Genomic DNA, 20410 nt, shown 5'->3' on the forward strand with positions numbered 1-20410 from the left:
CCAAGGCCTACAACCGACACCCACTGTGGAGACGTAGCAAAAGATTGCCGCAGGGAAGACATTTCCAGAAACTCTGGATGCTCTGTCGATGACAGTTCTGCGGTGTGCATGTGTTCAAGCTGTGCGCAACGCGTTTTGAATCTGCATAACCACACCCTCCATCCCCGTGAAGGTTCCGTGTGACAAAGCAAGCTCCATTTCCAGCTCCCTGTTCCAAAAATCCATGTAATATATGGTCCCCAATTAGGGGACGTATCAGATATTAAACTAATAACAGACACTACGCTTGATCTTGATCCATTTGGCCGAGAAGAGATGATCAGAAATGGTTTGCCACTTGGGCCGCACCAAGGCCTACAACCGACACCCACTGTTAAGATGTAGCAAAAGATTGCCGCAGGGAAGACATTTCCAGAAACTCTGGATGCTCTGTCGATGACAGTTCTGCGGTGTGCATGTGTTCAAGCTGTGCACAACGCGTTTTGAATCTGCATAACCACACCCTCCATCCCCGTGAAGGTTCCGTGTGACAAAGCAAGCTCCATTTCCAGCTCCCTGTTCCAAAAATCCATTTAATATATGGTCCCCAAATAGGGGACGTAACAGATATTAAACTAATAAGAACAGACACTACGCTTGATCTTGAGCCATTTGGCCGAGAAGAGATGATCAGAAATGGTTTGCCACTTGGGCCGCACCAAGGCCTACAACCGACACCCACTGTGGAGACGTAGCAAAAGATTGCCGCAGGGAAGACATTTCCAGAAACTCTGGATGCTTTGTCGACGACAGTTCTGCGGTGTGCATGTGTTCAAGCTGTGCGCAACGCGTTTTGAATCTGCATAACCACAGCCTCCATCCCCGTGAAGGTTCCGTGTGACAAAGCAAGCTCCATTTCCAGCTCCCTGTTCCAAAAATCCATTTAATATATGGTCCCCAAATAGGGGACGTATCAGATATTAAACTAATAAGAACAGACACTACGCTTGATCTTGAGCCATTTGGCCGAGAAGAGATGATCAGAAATGGTTTGCCACTTGGGCCGCACCAAGGCCTACAACCGACACCCACTGTGGAGACGTAGCAAAAGATTGCCGCAGGGAAGACATTTCCAGAAACTCTGGATGCTCTGTCGATGACAGTTCTGCGGTGTGCATGTGTTCAAACTGTGTGCAACGCATTTTGAATCTGCATAACCACACCCTCCATCCCCGTGAAGGTTCCGTGTGACAAAGCAAGCTCCATTTCCAGCTCCCTGTTCCAAAAATCCATTTAATATATGGTCCCCAAATAGGAGACGTATCAGATATTAAACTAATAAGAACAGACACTACGCTTGATCTTGAGCCATTTGGCCGAGAAGAGATGATCAGAAATGGTTTGCCACTTGGGCCGCACCAAGGCCTACAACCGACATCCACTGTGAGACGTAGCAAAAGATTGCCGCAGGGAAGACATTTCCAGAAACTCTGGATGCTCTATCGATGACAGTTCTGCGGTGTGCATGTGTTCAAGCTGTGCGCAACGCGTTTTGAATCTGCATAACCACACCCTCCATCCCCGTGAAGGTTCTGTGCGACAAAGCAAGCTCCATTTCCAGCTCCCTGTTCCAAAAATCCATTTAATATATGGTCCCCAAATAGGGGACGTATCAGATATTAAACTAATAAGAACAGACACTACACTTGATCTTGAGCCATTTGGCCGAGAAGAGATGATCAGAAATGGTTTGCCACTTGGGCCGCACCAAGGCCTACAACCGACACCCACTGTGGAGACGTAGCAAAAGATTGCCGCAGGGAAGACATTTCCAGAAACTCTGGATGCTCTGTCGATGACAGTTCTGCGGTGTGCATGTGTTCAAGCTGTGCGCAACGCGTTTTGAATCTGCATAACCACACCCTTCATCCCCGTGAAGGTTCCGTGTGACAAAGCAAGCTCCATTTCCAGCTCCCTGTTCCAAAAATCCATTTAATGTATGGTCCCCAAATAGGGGACGTATCAGATATTAAACTAATAAGAACAGACACTACGCTTGATCTTGAGCCATTTGGCCGAGAAGAGATGATCAGAAATGGTTTGCCACTTGGGCCGCACCAAGGCCTACAACCGACACCCACTGTGGAGACGTAGCAAAAGATTGCCGCAGGGAAGACATTTCCAGAAACTCTGGATGCTTTGTCGACGACAGTTCTGCGGTGTGCATGTGTTCAAGCTGTGCGCAACGCGTTTTGAATCTGCATAACCACACCCTCCATCCCCGTGAAGGTTCCGTGTGACAAAGCAAGCTCCATTTCCAGCTCCCTGTTCCAAAAATCCATTTAATATATGGTCCCCAAATAGGGGACGTATCAGATATTAAACTAATAAGAACAGACACTACGCTTGATCTTGAGCCATTTGGCCGAGAAGAGATGATCAGAAATGGTTTGCCACTTGGGCCGCACCAAGGCCTACAACCGACACCCACTGTGGAGACGTAGCAAAAGATTGCCGCAGGGAAGACATTTCCAGAAACTCTGGATGCTCTGTCGATGACAGTTCTGCGGTGTGCATGTGTTCAAACTGTGTGCAACGCATTTTGAATCTGCATAACCACACCCTCCATCCCCGTGAAGGTTCCGTGTGACAAAGCAAGCTCCATTTCCAGCTCCCTGTTCCAAAAATCCATTTAATATATGGTCCCCAAATAGGGGTTGTATCAGATATTAAACTAATAAGAACAGACACTACGCTTGATCTTGAGCCATTTGGCCGAGAAGAGATGATCAGAAATGGTTTGCCACTTGGGCCGCACCAAGGCCTACAACCGACATCCACTGTGAGACGTAGCAAAAGATTGCCGCAGGGAAGACATTTCCAGAAACTCTGGATGCTCTATCGATGACAGTTCTGCGGTGTGCATGTGTTCAAGCTGTGCGCAACGCGTTTTGAATCTGCATAACCACACCCTCCATCCCCGTGAAGGTTCTGTGCGACAAAGCAAGCTCCATTTCCAGCTCCCTGTTCCAAAAATCCATTTAATATATGGTCCCCAAATAGGGGACGTATCAGATATTAAACTAATAAGAACAGACACTACACTTGATCTTGAGCCATTTGGCCGAGAAGAGATGATCAGAAATGGTTTGCCACTTGGGCCGCACCAAGGCCTACAACCGACACCCACTGTGGAGACGTAGCAAAAGATTGCCGCAGGGAAGACATTTCCAGAAACTCTGGATGCTCTGTCGATGACAGTTCTGCGGTGTGCATGTGTTCAAGCTGTGCGCAACGCGTTTTGAATCTGCATAACCACACCCTTCATCCCCGTGAAGGTTCCGTGTGACAAAGCAAGCTCCATTTCCAGCTCCCTGTTCCAAAAATCCATTTAATGTATGGTCCCCAAATAGGGGACGTATCAGATATTAAACTAATAAGAACAGACACTACGCTTGATCTTGAGCCATTTGGCCGAGAAGAGATGATCAGAAATGGTTTGCCACTTGGGCCGCACCAAGGCCTACAACCGACACCCACTGTGGAGACGTAGCAAAAGATTGCCGCAGGGAAGACATTTCCAGAAACTCTGGATGCTCTGTCGATGACAGTTCTGCGGTGTGCATGTGTTCAAGCTGTGCGCAACGCATTTTGAATCTGCATAACCACACCCTCCATCCCCGTGAAGGTTCCGTGTGACAAAGCAAGCTCCATTTCCAGCTCCCTGTTCCAAAAATCCATTTAATATATGGTCCCCAAATAGGGGACGTATCAGATATTAAACTAATAAGAACAGACACTACGCTTGATCTTGAGCCATTTGGCCGAGAAGAGATGATCAGAAATGGTTTGCCACTTGGGCCGCACCAAGGCCTACAACCGACACCAACTGTGGAGACGTAGCAAAAGATTGCCGCAGGGAAGACATTTCCAGAAACTCTGGATGCTCTGTCGATGACAGTTCTGCGGTGTGCATGTGTTCAAGCTGTGCGCAACGCGTTTTGAATCTGCATAACCACACCCTCCATCCCCGTGAAGGTTCCGTTTGATAAAGCAAGCTCCATTTCCAGCTCCCTGTTCCAAAAATCCATTTAATATATGGTCCCCAAATAGGGGACGTATCAGATATTAAACTAATAAGAACAGACACTACGCTTGATCTTGAGCCATTTGGCCGAGAAGAGATGATCAGAAATGGTTTGCCACTTGGGCCGCACCAAGGCCTACAACCGACATCCACTGTGAGACGTAGCAAAAGATTGCCGCAGGGAAGACATTTCCAGAAACTCTGGATGCTCTATCGATGACAGTTCTGCGGTGTGCATGTGTTCAAGCTGTGCGCAACGCGTTTTGAATCTGCATAACCACACCCTCCATCCCCGTGAAGGTTCCGTGCGACAAAGCAAGCTCCATTTCCAGCTCCCTGTTCCAAAAATCCATTTAATATATGGTCCCCAAATAGGGGACGTATCAGATATTAAACTAATAAGAACAGACACTACACTTGATCTTGAGCCATTTGGCCGAGAAGAGATGATCAGAAATGGTTTGCCACTTGGGCCGCACCAAGGCCTACAACCGACACCCACTGTGGAGACGTAGCAAAAGATTGCCGCAGGGAAGACATTTCCAGAAACTCTGGATGCTCTGTCGATGACAGTTCTGCGGTGTGCATGTGTTCAAGCTGTGCGCAACGCGTTTTGAATCTGCATAACCACAACCTTCATCCCCGTGAAGGTTCCGTGTGACAAAGCAAGCTCCATTTCCAGCTCCCTGTTCCAAAAATCCATTTAATGTATGGTCCCCAAATAGGGGACGTATCAGATATTAAACTAATAAGAACAGACACTACGCTTGATCTTGAGCCATTTGGCCGAGAAGAAATGATCAGAAATGGTTTGCCACTTGGGCCGCACCAAGGCCTACAACCGACATCCACTGTGGAGACGTAGCAAAAGATTGCCGCAGGGAAGACATTTCCAGAAACTCTGGATGCTCTGTCGATGACAGTTCTGCGGTGTGCATGTGTTCAAGCTGTGCGCAACGCGTTTTGAATCTGCATAACCACACCCTCCATCCCCGTGAAGGTTCCGTGTGACAAAGCAAGCTCCATTTCCAGCTCACAGTTCCAAAAATCCATTTAATATATGGTCCCCAAATAGGGGACGTATCAGATATTAAACTAATAAGAACAGACACTACGCTTGATCTTGAGCCATTTGGCCGAGAAGAGATGATCAGAAATGGTTTGCCACTTGGGCCGCACCAAGGCCTACAACCGACACCCACTGTGGAGACGTAGCAAAAGATTGCCGCAGGAAAGACATTTCCAGAAACTCTGGATGCTCTATCGATGACAGTTCTGCGGTGTGCATGTGTTCAAGCTGTGCACAATGCGTTTTGAATCTGCATAACCACACCCTCCATCCCCGTGAAGGTTCCGTGTGACAAAGCAAGCTCCATTTCCAGCTCCCTGTTCCAAAAATCCATTTAATATATGGTCCCCAAATAAGGGACGTATCAGATATTAAACTAATAAGAACAGACACTACGCTTCATCTTGAGCCATTTGGCCGAGAAGAGATGATCAAAAATGGTTTGCCACTTGGGCCGCACCAAGGCCTACAACCGACACCCACTGTGGAGACGTAGCAAAAGATTGCCACAGGGAAGACATTTCCAGAAACTCTGGATGCTCTGTCGATGACAGTTCTGCGGTGTGCATGTGTTCAAGCTGTGCGCAACGCGTTTTGAATCTGCATAACCACACCCTCCATCCCCGTGAAGGTTCCGTGTGACAAAGCAAGCTCCATTTCCAGCTCCCTGTTCCAAAAATCCATTTAATATATTGTCCCCAAATAGGGGACGTATCAGATATTAACCTAATAAGAACAGACACTACACTTGATCTTGAGCCATTTGGCCAGGAAGAGATGATCAGAAATGGTTTGCCACTTGGGCCGCACCAAGGCCTACAACCGACACCCACTGTGGAGATGTAGCAAAAGATTGCCGCAGGGAAGACATTTCCAGAAACTCTGGATGATCTGTCAATGATAGTTCTGCGGTGTGCATGTGTTCAAGCTGTGCGCAACGCGTTTTGAATCTGCATAACCACACCCTCCATCCCCGTGAAGGTTCCGTGTGACAAAGCAAGCTCCATTTCCAGCTCCCTGTTCCAAAAATCCATTTAATATATGGTCCCCAAATAGGGGATGTATCAGATATTAAACTAATAAGAACAGACACTACGCTTGATCTTGAGCCATTTGGCCGAGAAGAGATGATCAGAAATGGTTTGCCACTTGGGCCGCACCAAGGCCTACAACCGACACCCACTGTGGAGACGTAGCAAAAGATTGCCGCAGGGAAGACATTTCCAGAAACTCTGGATGATCTGTCGATGACAGTTCTGCGGTGTGCATGTGTTCAAGCTGTGAGCAACGCGTTTTGAATCTGCATAACCACACCCTCCACCCCCGTGAAGGTTCCGTGCGACAAAGCAAGCTCCATTTCCAGCTCCCTGTTCCAAAAATCCATTTAATATATGGTCCCCAAATAGGGGACGTATCAGCTATTAAACTAATAAGAACAGACACTACGCTTGATCTTGAGCCATTTGGCCGAGAAGAGATGATCAGAAATGGTTTGCCACTTGGGCCGCACCAAGGCCTGCAACCGACACTTACTGTGGAGACGTAGCAAAAGATAGCCACAGGGAAGACATTTCCAGAAACTCTGGATGCTCTGTCGATGACAGTTCTGCGGTGTGCATGTGTTCAAGCTGTGCGCAACGCGTTTTGAATCTGCATAACCACACCCTCCATCCCCGTGAAGGTTCCGTGTGACAGAGCAAGCTCCATTTCCAGCTCCCTGGTCCAAAAATCCATTTAATATATGGTCCCCAAATAGGGGACGTATCAGATATTAAACTAATAAGAACAGACACTACGCTTGATCTTGAGCCATTTGGCCGAGAAGAGATGATCAGAAATGGTTTGCCACTTGGGCCGCACCAAGGCCTACAACCGACACCCACTGTGGAGACGTAGCAAAAGATTGCCGCAGGGAAGACATTTCCAGAAACTCTGGATGCTCTGTCGACGACAGTTCTGCGGTGTGCATGTGTTCAAGCTGTGCGCAACGCGTTTTGAATCTGCATAACCACACCCTCCATCCCCGTGAAGGTTCCGAGTGACAGAGCAAGCTCCATTTCCAGCTCCCTGTTCCAAAAATCCATTTAATATATGGTCCCCAAATAGGGGACGTATCAGATATTAAACTAATAAGAACAGACACTATGCTTGATCTTGAGCCATTTGGCCGAGAAGAGATGATCAGAAATGGTTTGCCACTTGGGCCGCACCAAGGCCTACAACCAACACCCACTGTGGAGACGTAGCAAAAGATTGCCGCAGGGAAGACATTTCCAGAAACTCTGGATGCTCTGTCGATGACAGTTCTGCGGTGTGCATGTGTTCAAGCTGTGCGCAACGCATTTTGAATCTGCATAACCACACCCTCCATCCCCGTGAAGGTTCCGTGTGACAAAGCAAGCTCCATTTCCAGCTCCCTGTTCCAAAAATCCATTTAATATATGGTCCCCAAATAGGGGACGTATCAGATATTAAACTAATTAGAACAGACACTACGCTTGATCTTGAGCCATTTGGCCGAGAAGAGATGATCAGAAATGGTTTGCCACTTGGGCCGCACCAAGGCCTACAACCGACACCAACTGTGGAGACGTAGCAAAAGATTGCCGCAGGGAAGACATTTCCAGAAACTCTGGATGCTCTGTCGATGACAGTTCTGCGGTGTGCATGTGTTCAAGCTGTGCGCAACGCGTTTTGAATCTGCATAACCACACCCTCCATCCCCGTGAAGGTTCCGTGTGACAAAGCAAGCTCCATTTCCAGCTCCCTGTTCCAAAAATTTATTTAATATATGGTCCCCAAATAGGGGACGTATCAGATATTAAACTAATAAGAACAGACACTACGCTTGATTTTGAGCCATTTGGCCGAGAAGAGATGATCAGAAATGGTTTGCCACTTGGGCCACACCAAGGCCTACAACCGACATCCACTGTGAGACGTAGCAAAAGATTGCCGCAGGGAAGACATTTCCAGAAACTCTGGATGCTCTATCGATGACAGTTCTGCGGTGTGCATGTGTTCAAGCTGTGCGCAACGCGTTTTGAATCTGCATAACCACACCCTCCATCCCCGTGAAGGTTCCGTGCGACAAAGCAAGCTCCATTTCCAGCTCCCTGTTCCAAAAATCCATTTAATATATGGTCCCCAAATAGGGGACGTATCAGATATTAAACTAATAAGAACAGACACTACACTTGATCTTGAGCCATTTGGCCGAGAAGAGATGATCAGAAATGGTTTGCCACTTGGGCCGCACCAAGGCCTACAACCGACACCCACTGTGGAGACGTAGCAAAAGATTGCCGCAGGGAAGACATTTCCAGAAACTCTGGATGCTCTGTCGATGACAGTTCTGCGGTGTGCATGTGTTCAAGCTGTGCGCAACGCGTTTTGAATCTGCATAACCACACCCTTCATCCCCGTGAAGGTTCCGTGTGACAAAGCAAGCTCCATTTCCAGCTCCCTGTTCCAAAAATCCATTTAATGTATGGTCCCCAAATAGGGGACGTATCAGATATTAAACTAATAAGAACAGACACTACGCTTGATCTTGAGCCATTTGGCCGAGAAGAGATGATCAGAAATGGTTTGCCACTTGGGCCGCACCAAGGCCTACAACCGACATCCACTGCGGAGACGTAGCAAAAGATTGCCGCAGGGAAGACATTTCCAGAAACTCTGGATGCTCTGTCGATGACAGTTCTGCGGTGTGCATGTGTTCAAGCTGTGCGCAACGCGTTTTGAATCTGCATAACCACACCCTCCATCCCCGTGAAGGTTCCGTGTGACAAAGCAAGCTCCATTTCCAGCTCCCTGTTCCAAAAATCCATTTAATATATGGTCCCCAAATAGGGGACGTATCAGATATTAAACTAATAAGAACAGACACTACGCTTCATCTTGAGCCATTTGGCCGAGAAGAGATGATCAAAAATGGTTTGCCACTTGGGCCGCACCAAGGCCTACAACCGACACCCACTGTGGAGACGTAGCAAAAGATTGCCGCAGGGAAGACATTTCCAGAAACTCTGGATGCTCTGTCGACGACAGTTCTGCGGTGTGCATGTGTTCAAGCTGTGCGCAACGCGTTTTGAATCTGCATAACCACACCCTCCATCCCCGTGAAGGTTCCGTGTGACAAAGCAAGCTCCATTTCCAGCTCCCTGTTCCAAAAATCCATTTAATATATTGTCCCCAAATAGGGGACGTATCAGATATTAAACTAATAAGAACAGACACTACGCTTGATCTTGAGCCATTTGGCCAAGAAGAGATGATCAGAAATGGTTTGCCACTTGGGCCGCACCAAGGCCTACAACCGACACCCACTGTGGAGACGTAGCAAAAGATTGCCGCAGGGAAGACATTTCCAGAAACTCTGGATGATCTGTCAATCATAGTTCTGCGGTGTGCATGTGTTCAAGCTGTGCGCAACGCGTTTTGAATCTGCATAACCACACCCTCCATCCCCGTGAAGGTTCCGTGTGACAAAGCAAGCTCCATTTCCAGCTCCCTGTTCCAAAAATCCATTTAATATATGGTCCCCAAATAGGGGATGTATCAGATATTAAACTAATAAGAACAGACACTACGCTTGATCTTGAGCCATTTGGCCGAGAAGAGATGATCAGAAATGGTTTGCCACTTGGGCCGCACCAAGGCCTACAACCGACACCCACTGTGGAGACGTAGCAAAAGATTGCCGCTGGGAAGACATTTCCAGAAACTCTGGATGATCTGTCGATGACAGTTCTGCGGTGTGCATGTGTTCAAGCTGTGCGCAACGCGTTTTGAATCTGCATAACCACACCCTCCACCCCCGTGAAGGTTCCGTGCGACAAAGCAAGCTCCATTTCCAGCTCCCTGTTCCAAAAATCCATTTAATATATTGTCCCCAAATAGGGGACGTATCAGATATTAAACTAATAAGAACAGACACTACGCTTGATCTTGAGCCATTTGGCCAAAAAGAGATGATCAGAAATGGTTTGCCACTTGGGCCACACCAAGGCCTACAACCGACACCCACTGTGGAGACGTAGCAAAAGATTGCCGCAGGGAAGACATTTCCAGAAACTCTGGATGATCTGTCAATCATAGTTCTGCGGTGTGCATGTGTTCAAGCTGTGCGCAACGCGTTTTGAATCTGCATAACCACACCCTCCATCCCCGTGAAGGTTCCGTGTGACAAATCAAGCTCCATTTCCAGCTCCCTGTTCCAAAAATCCATTTAATATATGGTCCCCAAATAGGGGATGTATCAGATATTAAACTAATAAGAACAGACACTACGCTTGATCTTGAGCCATTTGGCCGAGAAGAGATGATCAGAAATGGTTTGCCACTTGGGCCGCACCAAGGCCTACAACCGACACCCACTGTGGAGACGTAGCAAAAGATTGCCGCAGGGAAGACATTTCCAGAAACTCTGGATGATCTGTCGATGACAGTTCTGCGGTGTGCATGTGTTCAAGCTGTGAGCAACGCGTTTTGAATCTGCATAACCACACCCTCCACCCCCGTGAAGGTTCCGTGCGACAAAGCAAGCTCCATTTCCAGCTCCCTGTTCCAAAAATCCATTTAATATATGGTCCCCAAATAGGGGACGTATCAGCTATTAAACTAATAAGAACAGACACTACGCTTGATCTTGAGCCATTTGGCCGAGAAGAGATGATCAGAAATGGTTTGCCACTTGGGCCGCACCAAGGCCTGCAACCGACACTTACTGTGGAGACGTAGCAAAAGATAGCCACAGGGAAGACATTTCCAGAAACTCTGGATGCTCTGTCGATGACAGTTCTGCGGTGTGCATGTGTTCAAGCTGTGCGCAACGCGTTTTGAATCTGCATAACCACACCCTCCATCCCCGTGAAGGTTCCGTGTGACAGAGCAAGCTCTATTTCCAGCTCCCTGGTCCAAAAATCCATTTAATATATGGTCCCCAAATAGGGGACGTATCAGATATTAAACTAATAAGAACAGACACTACGCTTGATCTTGAGCCATTTGGCCGAGAAGAGATGATCAGAAATGGTTTGCCACTTGGGCCGCACCAAGGCCTACAACCGACACCCACTGTGGAGACGTAGCAAAAGATTGCCGCAGGGAAGACATTTCCAGAAACTCTGGATGCTCTGTCGACGACAGTTCTGCGGTGTGCATGTGTTCAAGCTGTGCGCAACGCGTTTTGAATCTGCATAACCACACCCTCCATCCCCGTGAAGGTTCCGAGTGACAGAGCAAGCTCCATTTCCAGCTCCCTGTTCCAAAAATCCATTTAATATATGGTCCCCAAATAGGGGACGTATCAGATATTAAACTAATAAGAACAGACACTATGCTTGATCTTGAGCCATTTGGCCGAGAAGAGATGATCAGAAATGGTTTGCCACTTGGGCCGCACCAAGGCCTACAACCGACACCCACTGTGGAGACGTAGCAAAAGATTGCCGCAGGGAAGACATTTCCAGAAACTCTGGATGCTCTGTCGATGACAGTTCTGCGGTGTGCATGTGTTCAAGCTGTGCGCAACGCATTTTGAATCTGCATAACCACACCCTCCATCCCCGTGAAGGTTCCGTGTGACAAAGCAAGCTCCATTTCCAGCTCCCTGTTCCAAAAATCCATGTAATATATGGTCCCCAAATAGGGGACGTATCAGATATTAAACTAATTAGAACAGACACTACGCTTGATCTTGAGCCATTTGGCCGAGAAGAGATGATCAGAAATGGTTTGCCACTTGGGCCGCACCAAGGCCTACAACAGACACCAACTGTGGAGACGTAGCAAAAGATTGCCGCAGGGAAGACATTTCCAGAAACTCTGGATGCTCTGTCGATGACAGTTCTGCGGTGTGCATGTGTTCAAGCTGTGCGCAACGCGTTTTGAATCTGCATAACCACACCCTCCATCCCCGTGAAGGTTCCGTGTGACAAAGCAAGCTCCATTTCCAGCTCCCTGTTCCAAAAATTTATTTAATATATGGTCCCCAAATAGGGGACGTATCAGATATTAAACTAATAAGAACAGACACTACGCTTGATTTTGAGCCATTTGGCCGAGAAGAGATGATCAGAAATGGTTTGCCACTTGGGCCACACCAAGGCCTACAACCGACATCCACTGTGAGACGTAGCAAAAGATTGCCGCAGGGAAGACATTTCCAGAAACTCTGGATGCTCTATCGATGACAGTTCTGCGGTGTGCATGTGTTCAAGCTGTGCGCAACGCGTTTTGAATCTGCATAACCACACCCTCCATCCCCGTGAAGGTTCCGTGCGACAAAGCAAGCTCCATTTCCAGCTCCCTGTTCCAAAAATCCATTTAATATATGGTCCCCAAATAGGGGACGTATCAGATATTAAACTAATAAGAACAGACACTACACTTGATCTTGAGCCATTTGGCCGAGAAGAGATGATCAGAAATGGTTTGCCACTTGGGCCGCACCAAGGCCTACAACCGACACCCACTGTGGAGACGTAGCAAAAGATTGCCGCAGGGAAGACATTTCCAGAAACTCTGGATGCTCTGTCGATGACAGTTCTGCGGTGTGCATGTGTTCAAGCTGTGCGCAACGCGTTTTGAATCTGCATAACCACACCCTTCATCCCCGTGAAGGTTCCGTGTGACAAAGCAAGCTCCATTTCCAGCTCCCTGTTCCAAAAATCCATTTAATGTATGGTCCCCAAATAGGGGACGTATCAGATATTAAACTAATAAGAACAGACACTACGCTTGATCTTGAGCCATTTGGCCGAGAAGAGATGATCAGAAATGGTTTGCCACTTGGGCCGCACCAAGGCCTACAACCGACATCCACTGCGGAGACGTAGCAAAAGATTGCCGCAGGGAAGACATTTCCAGAAACTCTGGATGCTCTGTCGATGACAGTTCTGCGGTGTGCATGTGTTCAAGCTGTGCGCAACGCGTTTTGAATCTGCATAACCACACCCTCCATCCCCGTGAAGGTTCCGTGTGACAAAGCAAGCTCCATTTCCAGCTCCCTGTTCCAAAAATCCATTTAATATATGGTCCCCAAATAGGGGACGTATCAGATATTAAACTAATAAGAACAGACACTACGCTTCATCTTGAGCCATTTGGCCGAGAAGAGATGATCAAAAATGGTTTGCCACTTGGGCCGCACCAAGGCCTACAACCGACACCCACTGTGGAGACGTAGCAAAAGATTGCCGCAGGGAAGACATTTCCAGAAACTCTGGATGCTCTGTCGACGACAGTTCTGCGGTGTGCATGTGTTCAAGCTGTGCGCAACGCGTTTTGAATCTGCATAACCACACCCTCCATCCCCGTGAAGGTTCCGTGTGACAAAGCAAGCTCCATTTCCAGCTCCCTGTTCCAAAAATCCATTTAATATATTGTCCCCAAATAGGGGACGTATCAGATATTAAACTAATAAGAACAGACACTACGCTTGATCTTGAGCCATTTGGCCAAGAAGAGATGATCAGAAATGGTTTGCCACTTGGGCCGCACCAAGGCCTACAACCGACACCCACTGTGGAGACGTAGCAAAAGATTGCCGCAGGGAAGACATTTCCAGAAACTCTGGATGATCTGTCAATCATAGTTCTGCGGTGTGCATGTGTTCAAGCTGTGCGCAACGCGTTTTGAATCTGCATAACCACACCCTCCATCCCCGTGAAGGTTCCGTGTGACAAAGCAAGCTCCATTTCCAGCTCCCTGTTCCAAAAATCCATTTAATATATGGTCCCCAAATAGGGGATGTATCAGATATTAAACTAATAAGAACAGACACTACGCTTGATCTTGAGCCATTTGGCCGAGAAGAGATGATCAGAAATGGTTTGCCACTTGGGCCGCACCAAGGCCTACAACCGACACCCACTGTGGAGACGTAGCAAAAGATTGCCGCTGGGAAGACATTTCCAGAAACTCTGGATGATCTGTCGATGACAGTTCTGCGGTGTGCATGTGTTCAAGCTGTGCGCAACGCGTTTTGAATCTGCATAACCACACCCTCCACCCCCGTGAAGGTTCCGTGCGACAAAGCAAGCTCCATTTCCAGCTCCCTGTTCCAAAAATCCATTTAATATATTGTCCCCAAATAGGGGACGTATCAGATATTAAACTAATAAGAACAGACACTACGCTTGATCTTGAGCCATTTGGCCAAAAAGAGATGATCAGAAATGGTTTGCCACTTGGGCCACACCAAGGCCTACAACCGACACCCACTGTGGAGACGTAGCAAAAGATTGCCGCAGGGAAGACATTTCCAGAAACTCTGGATGATCTGTCAATCATAGTTCTGCGGTGTGCATGTGTTCAAGCTGTGCGCAACGCGTTTTGAATCTGCATAACCACACCCTCCATCCCCGTGAAGGTTCCGTGTGACAAAGCAAGCTCCATTTCCAGCTCCCTGTTCCAAAAATCCATTTAATATATGGTCCCCAAATAGGGGATGTATCAGATATTAAACTAATAAGAACAGACACTACGCTTGATCTTGAGCCATTTGGCCGAGAAGAGATGATCAGAAATGGTTTGCCACTTGGGCCGCACCAAGGCCTACAACCGACACCCACTGTGGAGACGTAGCAAAATATTGCCGCAGGGAAGACATTTCCAGAAACTCTGGATGATCTGTCGATGACAGTTCTGCGGTGTGCATGTGTTCAAGCTGTGCGCAACGCGTTTTGAATCTGCATAACCACACCCTCCACCCCCGTGAAGGTTCCGTGCGACAAAGCAAGCTCCATTTCCAGCTCCCTGTTCCAAAAATCCATTTAATATATGGTCCCCAAATAGGGGACGTATCAGCTATTAAACTAATAAGAACAGACACTACGCTTGATCTTGAGCCATTTGGCCGAGAAGAGATGATCAGAAATGGTTTGCCACTTGGGCCGCACCAAGGCCTGCAACCGACACTTACTGTGGAGACGTAGCAAAAGATAGCCGCAGGGAAGACATTTCCAGAAACTCTGGATGCTCTGTCGATGACAGTTCTGCGGTGTGCATGTGTTCAAGCTGTGCGCAACGCGTTTTGAATCTGCATAACCACACCCTCCATCCCCGTGAAGGTTCCATGTGACAGAGCAAGCTCCATTTCCAGCTCCCTGTTCCAAAAATCCATTTAATATATGGTCCCCAAATAGGGGACGTATCAGATATTAAACTAATAAGAACAGACACTACGCTTGATCTTGAGCCATTTGGCCGAGAAGAGATGATCAGAAATGGTTTGCCACTTGGGCCGCACCAAGGCCTACAACCGACACCCACTGTGGAGACGTAGCAAAAGATTGCCGCAGGGAAGACATTTCCAGAAACTCTGGATGCTCTGTCGATGACAGTTCTGCGGTGTGCATGTGTTCAAGTTGTGCGCAACGCGTTTTGAATCTGCATAACCACACCCTCCATCCCCGTGAAGGTTCCGTGTGACAAAGCAAGCTCCATTTCCAGCTCCCTGTTCCAAAAATCCATTTAATATATGGTCCCCAAATAGGGGACGTATCAGATATTAAACTAATAAGAACAGACACTACGCTTGATCTTGAGCCATTTGGCCGAGAAGAGATGATCAGAAATGGTTTGCCACTTGGGCCGCACCAAGGCCTACAACCGACACCAACTGTGGAGACGTAGCAAAAGATTGCCGCAGGGAAGACATTTCCAGAAACTCTGGATGCTCTGTCGATGACAGTTCTGCGGTGTGCATGTGTTCAAGCTGTGCGCAACGCGTTTTGAATCTGCATAACCACACCCTCCATCCCCGTGAAGGTTCCGTGTGACAAAGCAAGCTCCATTTCCAGCTCCCTGTTCCAAAAATCCATTTAATATATGGTCCCCAAATAGGGGACGTATCAGATATTAAACTAATAAGAACAGACACTACGCTTGATCTTGAGCCATTTGGCCGAGAAGAGATGATCAGAAATGGTTTGCCACTTGGGCCACACCAAGGCCTACAACCGACATCCACTGTGAGACGTAGCAAAAGATTGCCACAGGGAAGACATTTCCAGAAACTCTGGATGCTCTATCGATGACAGTTCTGCGGTGTGCATGTGTTCAAGCTGTGCGCAACGCGTTTTGAATCTGCATAACCACACCCTCCATCCCCGTGAAGGTTCCGTGCGACAAAGCAAGCTCCATTTCCAGCTCCCTGTTCCAAAAATCCATTTAATGTATGGTCCCCAAATAGGGGACGTATCACATATTAAACTAATAAGAACAGACACTACGCTTGATCTTGAGCCATTTGGCCGAGAAGAGATGATCAGAAATGGTTTGCCACTTGGGCCGCACCAAGGCCTACAACCGACATCCACTGTGGAGACGTAGCAAAAGATTGCCGCAGGAAAGACATTTCCAGAAACTCTGGATGCTCTGTCGATGACAGTTCTGCGGTGTGCATGTGTTCAAACTGTGCGCAACGCGTTTTGAATCTGCATAACCACACCCTCCATCCCCGTGAAGGTTCCGTGTGACAAAGCAAGCTCCATTTCAAGCTCCCTGTTCCAAAAATCCATTTAATATATTGTCCCCAAATAGGGGACGTATCAGATATTAAACTAATAAGAACAGACACTACGCTTGATCTTGAGCCATTTGGCCAAGAAGAGATGATCAGAAATGGTTTGCCACTTGGGCCGCACCAAGGCCTACAACCGACACCCACTGTGGAGACGTAGCAAAAGATTGCCGCAGGGAAGACATTTCCAGAAACTCTGGATGATCTGTCAATCATAGTTCTGCGGTGTGCATGTGTTCAAGCTGTGCGCAACGCGTTTTGAATCTGCATAACCACACCCTCCATCCCCGTGAAGGTTCCGTGTGACAAAGCAAGCTCCATTTCCAGCTCCCTGTTCCAAAAATCCATTTAATATATGGTCCCCAAATAGGGGATGTATCAGATATTAAACTAATAAGAACAGACACTACGCTTGATCTTGAGCCATTTGGCCGAGAAGAGATGATCAGAAATGGTTTGCCACTTGGGCCGCACCAAGGCCTACAACCGACACCCACTGTGGAGACGTAGCAAAAGATTGCCGCAGGGAAGACATTTCCAGAAACTCTGGATGCTCTGTCGATGACAGTTCTGCGGTGTGCATGTGTTCAAGCTGTGCGCAACGCGTTTTGAATCTGCATAACCACACCCTTCATCCCCGTGAAGGTTCCGTGTGACAAAGCAAGCTCCATTTCCAGCTCCCTGTTCCAAAAATCCATTTAATGTATGGTCCCCAAATAGGGGACGTATCAGATATTAAACTAATAAGAACAGACACTACGCTTGATCTTGAGCCATTTGGCCGAGAAGAGATGATCAGAAATGGTTTGCCACTTGGGCCGCACCAAGGCCTACAACCGACACCCACTGTGGAGACGTAGCAAAAGATTGCCGCAGGGAAGACATTTCCAGAAACTCTGGATGCTCTGTCGATGACAGTTCTGCGGTGTGCATGTGTTCAAGCTGTGCGCAACGCATTTTGAATCTGCATAACCACACCCTCCATCCCCGTGAAGGTTCCGTGTGACAAAGCAAGCTCCATTTCCAGCTCCCTGTTCCAAAAATCCATTTAATGTATGGTCCCCAAATAGGGGACGTATCAGATATTAAACTAATAAGAACAGACACTACGCTTGATCTTGAGCCATTTGGCCGAGAAGAGATGATCAGAAATGGTTTGCCACTTGGGCCGCACCAAGGCCTACAACCGACACCAACTGTGGAGACGTAGCAAAAGATTGCCGCAGGGAAGACATTTCCAGAAACTCTGGATGCTCTGTCGATGACAGTTCTGCGGTGTGCATGTGTTCAAGCTGTGCGCAACGCGTTTTGAATCTGCATAACCACACCCTCCATCCCCGTGAAGGTTCCGTGTGATAAAGCAAGCTCCATTTCCAGCTCCCTGTTCCAAAAATCCATTTAATATATGGTCCCCAAATAGGGGACGTATCAGATATTAAACTAATAAGAACAGACACTACGCTTGATCTTGAGCCATTTGGCCGAGAAGAGATGATCAGAAATGGTTTGCCACTTGGGCCGCACCAAGGCCTACAACCGACATCCACTGTGAGACGTAGCAAAAGATTGCCGCAGGGAAGACATTTCCAGAAACTCTGGATGCTCTATCGATGACAGTTCTGCGGTGTGCATGTGTTCAAGCTGTGCGCAACGCGTTTTGAATCTGCATAACCACACCCTCCATCCCCGTGAAGGTTCCGTGCGACAAAGCAAGCTCCATTTCCAGCTCCCTGTTCCAAAAATCCATTTAATATATGGTCCCCAAATAGGGGACGTATCAGATATTAAACTAATAAGAACAGACACTACACTTGATCTTGAGCCATTTGGCCGAGAAGAGATGATCAGAAATGGTTTGCCACTTGGGCCGCACCAAGGCCTACAACCGACACCCACTGTGGAGACGTAGCAAAAGATTGCCGCAGGGAAGACATTTCCAGAAACTCTGGATGCTCTGTCGATGACAGTTCTGCGGTGTGCATGTGTTCAAGCTGTGCGCAACGCGTTTTGAATCTGCATAACCACACCCTTCATCCCCGTGAAGGTTCCGTGTGACAAAGCAAGCTCCATTTCCAGCTCCCTGTTCCAAAAATCCATTTAATATATGGTCCCCAAATAGGGGACGTATCAGATATTAAACTAATAAGAACAGACACTACGCTTGATCTTGAGCCATTTGGCCGAGAAGAAATGATCAGAAATGGTTTGCCACTTGGGCCGCACCAAGGCCTACAACCGACATCCACTGTGGAGACGTAGCAAAAGATTGCCGCAGGGAAGACATTTCCAGAAACTCTGGATGCTCTGTCGATGACAGTTCTGCGGTGTGCATGTGTTCAAGCTGTGCGCAACGCGTTTTGAATCTGCATAACCACACCCTCCATCCCCGTGAAGGTTCCGTGTGACAAAGCAAGCTCCATTTCCAGCTCCCAGTTCCAAAAATCCATTTAATATATGGTCCCCAAATAGGGGACGTATCAGATATTAAACTAATAAGAACAGACACTACGCTTGATCTTGAGCCATTTGGCCGAGAAGAGATGATCAGAAATGGTTTGCCACTTGGGCCGCACCAAGGCCTACAACCGACACCCACTGTGGAGACGTAGCAAAAGATTGCCGCAGGAAAGACATTTCCAGAAACTCTGGATGCTCTATCGATGACAGTTCTGCGGTGTGCATGTGTTCAAGCTGTGCGCAACGCGTTTTGAATCTGCATAACCACACCCTCCATCCCCGTGAAGGTTCCGTGCGACAAAGCAAGCTCCATTTCCAGCTCCCTGTTCCAAAAATCCATTTAATATATGGTCCCCAAATAGGGGACGTATCAGATATTAAACTAATAAGAACAGACACTACACTTGATCTTGAGCCATTTGGCCGAGAAGAGATGATCAGAAATGGTTTGCCACTTGGGCCGCACCAAGGCCTACAACCGACACCCACTGTGGAGACGTAGCAAAAGATTGCCGCAGGGAAGACATTTCCAGAAACTCTGGATGCTCTGTCGATGACAGTTCTGCGGTGTGCATGTGTTCAAGCTGTGCGCAACGCATTTTGAATCTGCATAACCACACCCTTCATCCCCGTGAAGGTTCCGTGTGACAAAGCAAGCTCCATTTCCAGCTCCCTGTTCCAAAAATCCATTTAATGTATGGTCCCCAAATAGGGGACGTATCAGATATTAAACTAATAAGAACAGACACTACGCTTGATCTTGAGCCATTTGGCCGAGAAGAGATGATCAGAAATGGTTTGCCACTTGGGCCGCACCAAGGCCTACAACCGACATCCACTGTGGAGACGTAGCAAAAGATTGCCGCAGGAAAGACATTTCCAGAAACTCTGGATGCTCTGTCGATGACAGTTCTGCGGTGTGCATGTGTTCAAACTGTGCGCAACGCGTTTTGAATCTGCATAACCACACCCTCCATCCCCGTGAAGGTTCCGTGTGACAAAGCAAGCTCCATTTCAAGCTCCCTGTTCCAAAAATCCATTTAATATATTGTCCCCAAATAGGGGACGTATCAGATATTAAACTAATAAGAACAGACACTACGCTTGATCTTGAGCCATTTGGCCAAGAAGAGATGATCAGAAATGGTTTGCCACTTGGGCCGCACCAAGGCCTACAACCGACACCCACTGTGGAGACGTAGCAAAAGATTGCCGCAGGGAAGACATTTCCAGAAACTCTGGATGATCTGTCAATCATAGTTCTGCGGTGTGCATGTGTTCAAGC

General features: G+C 47.7%; 58 pseudogenes; all 58 read right to left on the reverse strand.

Moving 5' to 3' along the window:
• Positions 1-146: 146 nt before the first annotated feature.
• LOC143797387 (U2 spliceosomal RNA) lies at positions 147-317 on the reverse strand (annotated as a pseudogene).
• A 176-nt stretch (positions 318-493) lies between these two features.
• On the reverse strand, positions 494-667 carry LOC143796728 (U2 spliceosomal RNA; annotated as a pseudogene).
• Positions 668-865: 198 nt separating this feature from the next.
• On the reverse strand, positions 866-1017 carry LOC143795664 (U2 spliceosomal RNA; annotated as a pseudogene).
• A 176-nt stretch (positions 1018-1193) lies between these two features.
• Positions 1194-1367, reverse strand: LOC143796260 (U2 spliceosomal RNA; annotated as a pseudogene).
• Positions 1368-1542: 175 nt separating this feature from the next.
• LOC143801390 (U2 spliceosomal RNA) lies at positions 1543-1716 on the reverse strand (annotated as a pseudogene).
• Positions 1717-1914: 198 nt separating this feature from the next.
• LOC143796058 (U2 spliceosomal RNA) lies at positions 1915-2066 on the reverse strand (annotated as a pseudogene).
• Positions 2067-2242: 176 nt separating this feature from the next.
• On the reverse strand, positions 2243-2416 carry LOC143795145 (U2 spliceosomal RNA; annotated as a pseudogene).
• Positions 2417-2592: 176 nt separating this feature from the next.
• On the reverse strand, positions 2593-2766 carry LOC143797082 (U2 spliceosomal RNA; annotated as a pseudogene).
• Positions 2767-2941: 175 nt separating this feature from the next.
• On the reverse strand, positions 2942-3115 carry LOC143801391 (U2 spliceosomal RNA; annotated as a pseudogene).
• A 198-nt stretch (positions 3116-3313) lies between these two features.
• Positions 3314-3465, reverse strand: LOC143796059 (U2 spliceosomal RNA; annotated as a pseudogene).
• A 176-nt stretch (positions 3466-3641) lies between these two features.
• On the reverse strand, positions 3642-3815 carry LOC143795146 (U2 spliceosomal RNA; annotated as a pseudogene).
• Positions 3816-3991: 176 nt separating this feature from the next.
• Positions 3992-4165, reverse strand: LOC143795578 (U2 spliceosomal RNA; annotated as a pseudogene).
• Positions 4166-4340: 175 nt separating this feature from the next.
• On the reverse strand, positions 4341-4514 carry LOC143801530 (U2 spliceosomal RNA; annotated as a pseudogene).
• Positions 4515-4691: 177 nt separating this feature from the next.
• LOC143795880 (U2 spliceosomal RNA) lies at positions 4692-4864 on the reverse strand (annotated as a pseudogene).
• A 176-nt stretch (positions 4865-5040) lies between these two features.
• On the reverse strand, positions 5041-5214 carry LOC143794292 (U2 spliceosomal RNA; annotated as a pseudogene).
• Positions 5215-5390: 176 nt separating this feature from the next.
• LOC143797193 (U2 spliceosomal RNA) lies at positions 5391-5564 on the reverse strand (annotated as a pseudogene).
• A 176-nt stretch (positions 5565-5740) lies between these two features.
• On the reverse strand, positions 5741-5914 carry LOC143796262 (U2 spliceosomal RNA; annotated as a pseudogene).
• A 176-nt stretch (positions 5915-6090) lies between these two features.
• Positions 6091-6264, reverse strand: LOC143796283 (U2 spliceosomal RNA; annotated as a pseudogene).
• Positions 6265-6440: 176 nt separating this feature from the next.
• On the reverse strand, positions 6441-6614 carry LOC143794400 (U2 spliceosomal RNA; annotated as a pseudogene).
• A 176-nt stretch (positions 6615-6790) lies between these two features.
• Positions 6791-6964, reverse strand: LOC143794457 (U2 spliceosomal RNA; annotated as a pseudogene).
• A 176-nt stretch (positions 6965-7140) lies between these two features.
• Positions 7141-7314, reverse strand: LOC143794331 (U2 spliceosomal RNA; annotated as a pseudogene).
• A 176-nt stretch (positions 7315-7490) lies between these two features.
• Positions 7491-7664, reverse strand: LOC143796978 (U2 spliceosomal RNA; annotated as a pseudogene).
• Positions 7665-7840: 176 nt separating this feature from the next.
• On the reverse strand, positions 7841-8014 carry LOC143796925 (U2 spliceosomal RNA; annotated as a pseudogene).
• A 175-nt stretch (positions 8015-8189) lies between these two features.
• Positions 8190-8363, reverse strand: LOC143801531 (U2 spliceosomal RNA; annotated as a pseudogene).
• A 198-nt stretch (positions 8364-8561) lies between these two features.
• LOC143796060 (U2 spliceosomal RNA) lies at positions 8562-8713 on the reverse strand (annotated as a pseudogene).
• Positions 8714-8889: 176 nt separating this feature from the next.
• On the reverse strand, positions 8890-9063 carry LOC143796881 (U2 spliceosomal RNA; annotated as a pseudogene).
• A 176-nt stretch (positions 9064-9239) lies between these two features.
• On the reverse strand, positions 9240-9413 carry LOC143794521 (U2 spliceosomal RNA; annotated as a pseudogene).
• A 176-nt stretch (positions 9414-9589) lies between these two features.
• Positions 9590-9763, reverse strand: LOC143796284 (U2 spliceosomal RNA; annotated as a pseudogene).
• Positions 9764-9939: 176 nt separating this feature from the next.
• Positions 9940-10113, reverse strand: LOC143795762 (U2 spliceosomal RNA; annotated as a pseudogene).
• A 198-nt stretch (positions 10114-10311) lies between these two features.
• Positions 10312-10463, reverse strand: LOC143797210 (U2 spliceosomal RNA; annotated as a pseudogene).
• A 176-nt stretch (positions 10464-10639) lies between these two features.
• Positions 10640-10813, reverse strand: LOC143794401 (U2 spliceosomal RNA; annotated as a pseudogene).
• Positions 10814-10989: 176 nt separating this feature from the next.
• Positions 10990-11163, reverse strand: LOC143794211 (U2 spliceosomal RNA; annotated as a pseudogene).
• A 176-nt stretch (positions 11164-11339) lies between these two features.
• LOC143794333 (U2 spliceosomal RNA) lies at positions 11340-11513 on the reverse strand (annotated as a pseudogene).
• A 176-nt stretch (positions 11514-11689) lies between these two features.
• On the reverse strand, positions 11690-11863 carry LOC143797034 (U2 spliceosomal RNA; annotated as a pseudogene).
• A 176-nt stretch (positions 11864-12039) lies between these two features.
• On the reverse strand, positions 12040-12213 carry LOC143796926 (U2 spliceosomal RNA; annotated as a pseudogene).
• A 175-nt stretch (positions 12214-12388) lies between these two features.
• On the reverse strand, positions 12389-12562 carry LOC143801533 (U2 spliceosomal RNA; annotated as a pseudogene).
• Positions 12563-12760: 198 nt separating this feature from the next.
• On the reverse strand, positions 12761-12912 carry LOC143796062 (U2 spliceosomal RNA; annotated as a pseudogene).
• A 176-nt stretch (positions 12913-13088) lies between these two features.
• LOC143796882 (U2 spliceosomal RNA) lies at positions 13089-13262 on the reverse strand (annotated as a pseudogene).
• Positions 13263-13438: 176 nt separating this feature from the next.
• LOC143794522 (U2 spliceosomal RNA) lies at positions 13439-13612 on the reverse strand (annotated as a pseudogene).
• A 176-nt stretch (positions 13613-13788) lies between these two features.
• Positions 13789-13962, reverse strand: LOC143796285 (U2 spliceosomal RNA; annotated as a pseudogene).
• Positions 13963-14138: 176 nt separating this feature from the next.
• Positions 14139-14312, reverse strand: LOC143795763 (U2 spliceosomal RNA; annotated as a pseudogene).
• A 176-nt stretch (positions 14313-14488) lies between these two features.
• Positions 14489-14662, reverse strand: LOC143796286 (U2 spliceosomal RNA; annotated as a pseudogene).
• A 176-nt stretch (positions 14663-14838) lies between these two features.
• Positions 14839-15012, reverse strand: LOC143794374 (U2 spliceosomal RNA; annotated as a pseudogene).
• Positions 15013-15210: 198 nt separating this feature from the next.
• LOC143794477 (U2 spliceosomal RNA) lies at positions 15211-15362 on the reverse strand (annotated as a pseudogene).
• Positions 15363-15538: 176 nt separating this feature from the next.
• On the reverse strand, positions 15539-15712 carry LOC143795147 (U2 spliceosomal RNA; annotated as a pseudogene).
• A 176-nt stretch (positions 15713-15888) lies between these two features.
• Positions 15889-16062, reverse strand: LOC143795148 (U2 spliceosomal RNA; annotated as a pseudogene).
• A 175-nt stretch (positions 16063-16237) lies between these two features.
• LOC143797152 (U2 spliceosomal RNA) lies at positions 16238-16411 on the reverse strand (annotated as a pseudogene).
• Positions 16412-16587: 176 nt separating this feature from the next.
• LOC143794411 (U2 spliceosomal RNA) lies at positions 16588-16761 on the reverse strand (annotated as a pseudogene).
• Positions 16762-16937: 176 nt separating this feature from the next.
• On the reverse strand, positions 16938-17111 carry LOC143796288 (U2 spliceosomal RNA; annotated as a pseudogene).
• Positions 17112-17309: 198 nt separating this feature from the next.
• On the reverse strand, positions 17310-17461 carry LOC143796064 (U2 spliceosomal RNA; annotated as a pseudogene).
• A 176-nt stretch (positions 17462-17637) lies between these two features.
• LOC143796004 (U2 spliceosomal RNA) lies at positions 17638-17811 on the reverse strand (annotated as a pseudogene).
• A 176-nt stretch (positions 17812-17987) lies between these two features.
• On the reverse strand, positions 17988-18161 carry LOC143794759 (U2 spliceosomal RNA; annotated as a pseudogene).
• Positions 18162-18336: 175 nt separating this feature from the next.
• Positions 18337-18510, reverse strand: LOC143801534 (U2 spliceosomal RNA; annotated as a pseudogene).
• A 198-nt stretch (positions 18511-18708) lies between these two features.
• On the reverse strand, positions 18709-18860 carry LOC143795796 (U2 spliceosomal RNA; annotated as a pseudogene).
• A 176-nt stretch (positions 18861-19036) lies between these two features.
• On the reverse strand, positions 19037-19210 carry LOC143794824 (U2 spliceosomal RNA; annotated as a pseudogene).
• A 176-nt stretch (positions 19211-19386) lies between these two features.
• LOC143801535 (U2 spliceosomal RNA) lies at positions 19387-19560 on the reverse strand (annotated as a pseudogene).
• Positions 19561-19758: 198 nt separating this feature from the next.
• Positions 19759-19910, reverse strand: LOC143796040 (U2 spliceosomal RNA; annotated as a pseudogene).
• Positions 19911-20086: 176 nt separating this feature from the next.
• On the reverse strand, positions 20087-20260 carry LOC143794412 (U2 spliceosomal RNA; annotated as a pseudogene).
• Positions 20261-20410: the final 150 nt, after the last annotated feature.

This window comes from Ranitomeya variabilis, chromosome 1 (assembly GCF_051348905.1).
Source record: "Ranitomeya variabilis isolate aRanVar5 chromosome 1, aRanVar5.hap1, whole genome shotgun sequence".
NCBI lineage: Eukaryota > Metazoa > Chordata > Amphibia > Anura > Dendrobatidae > Ranitomeya > Ranitomeya variabilis.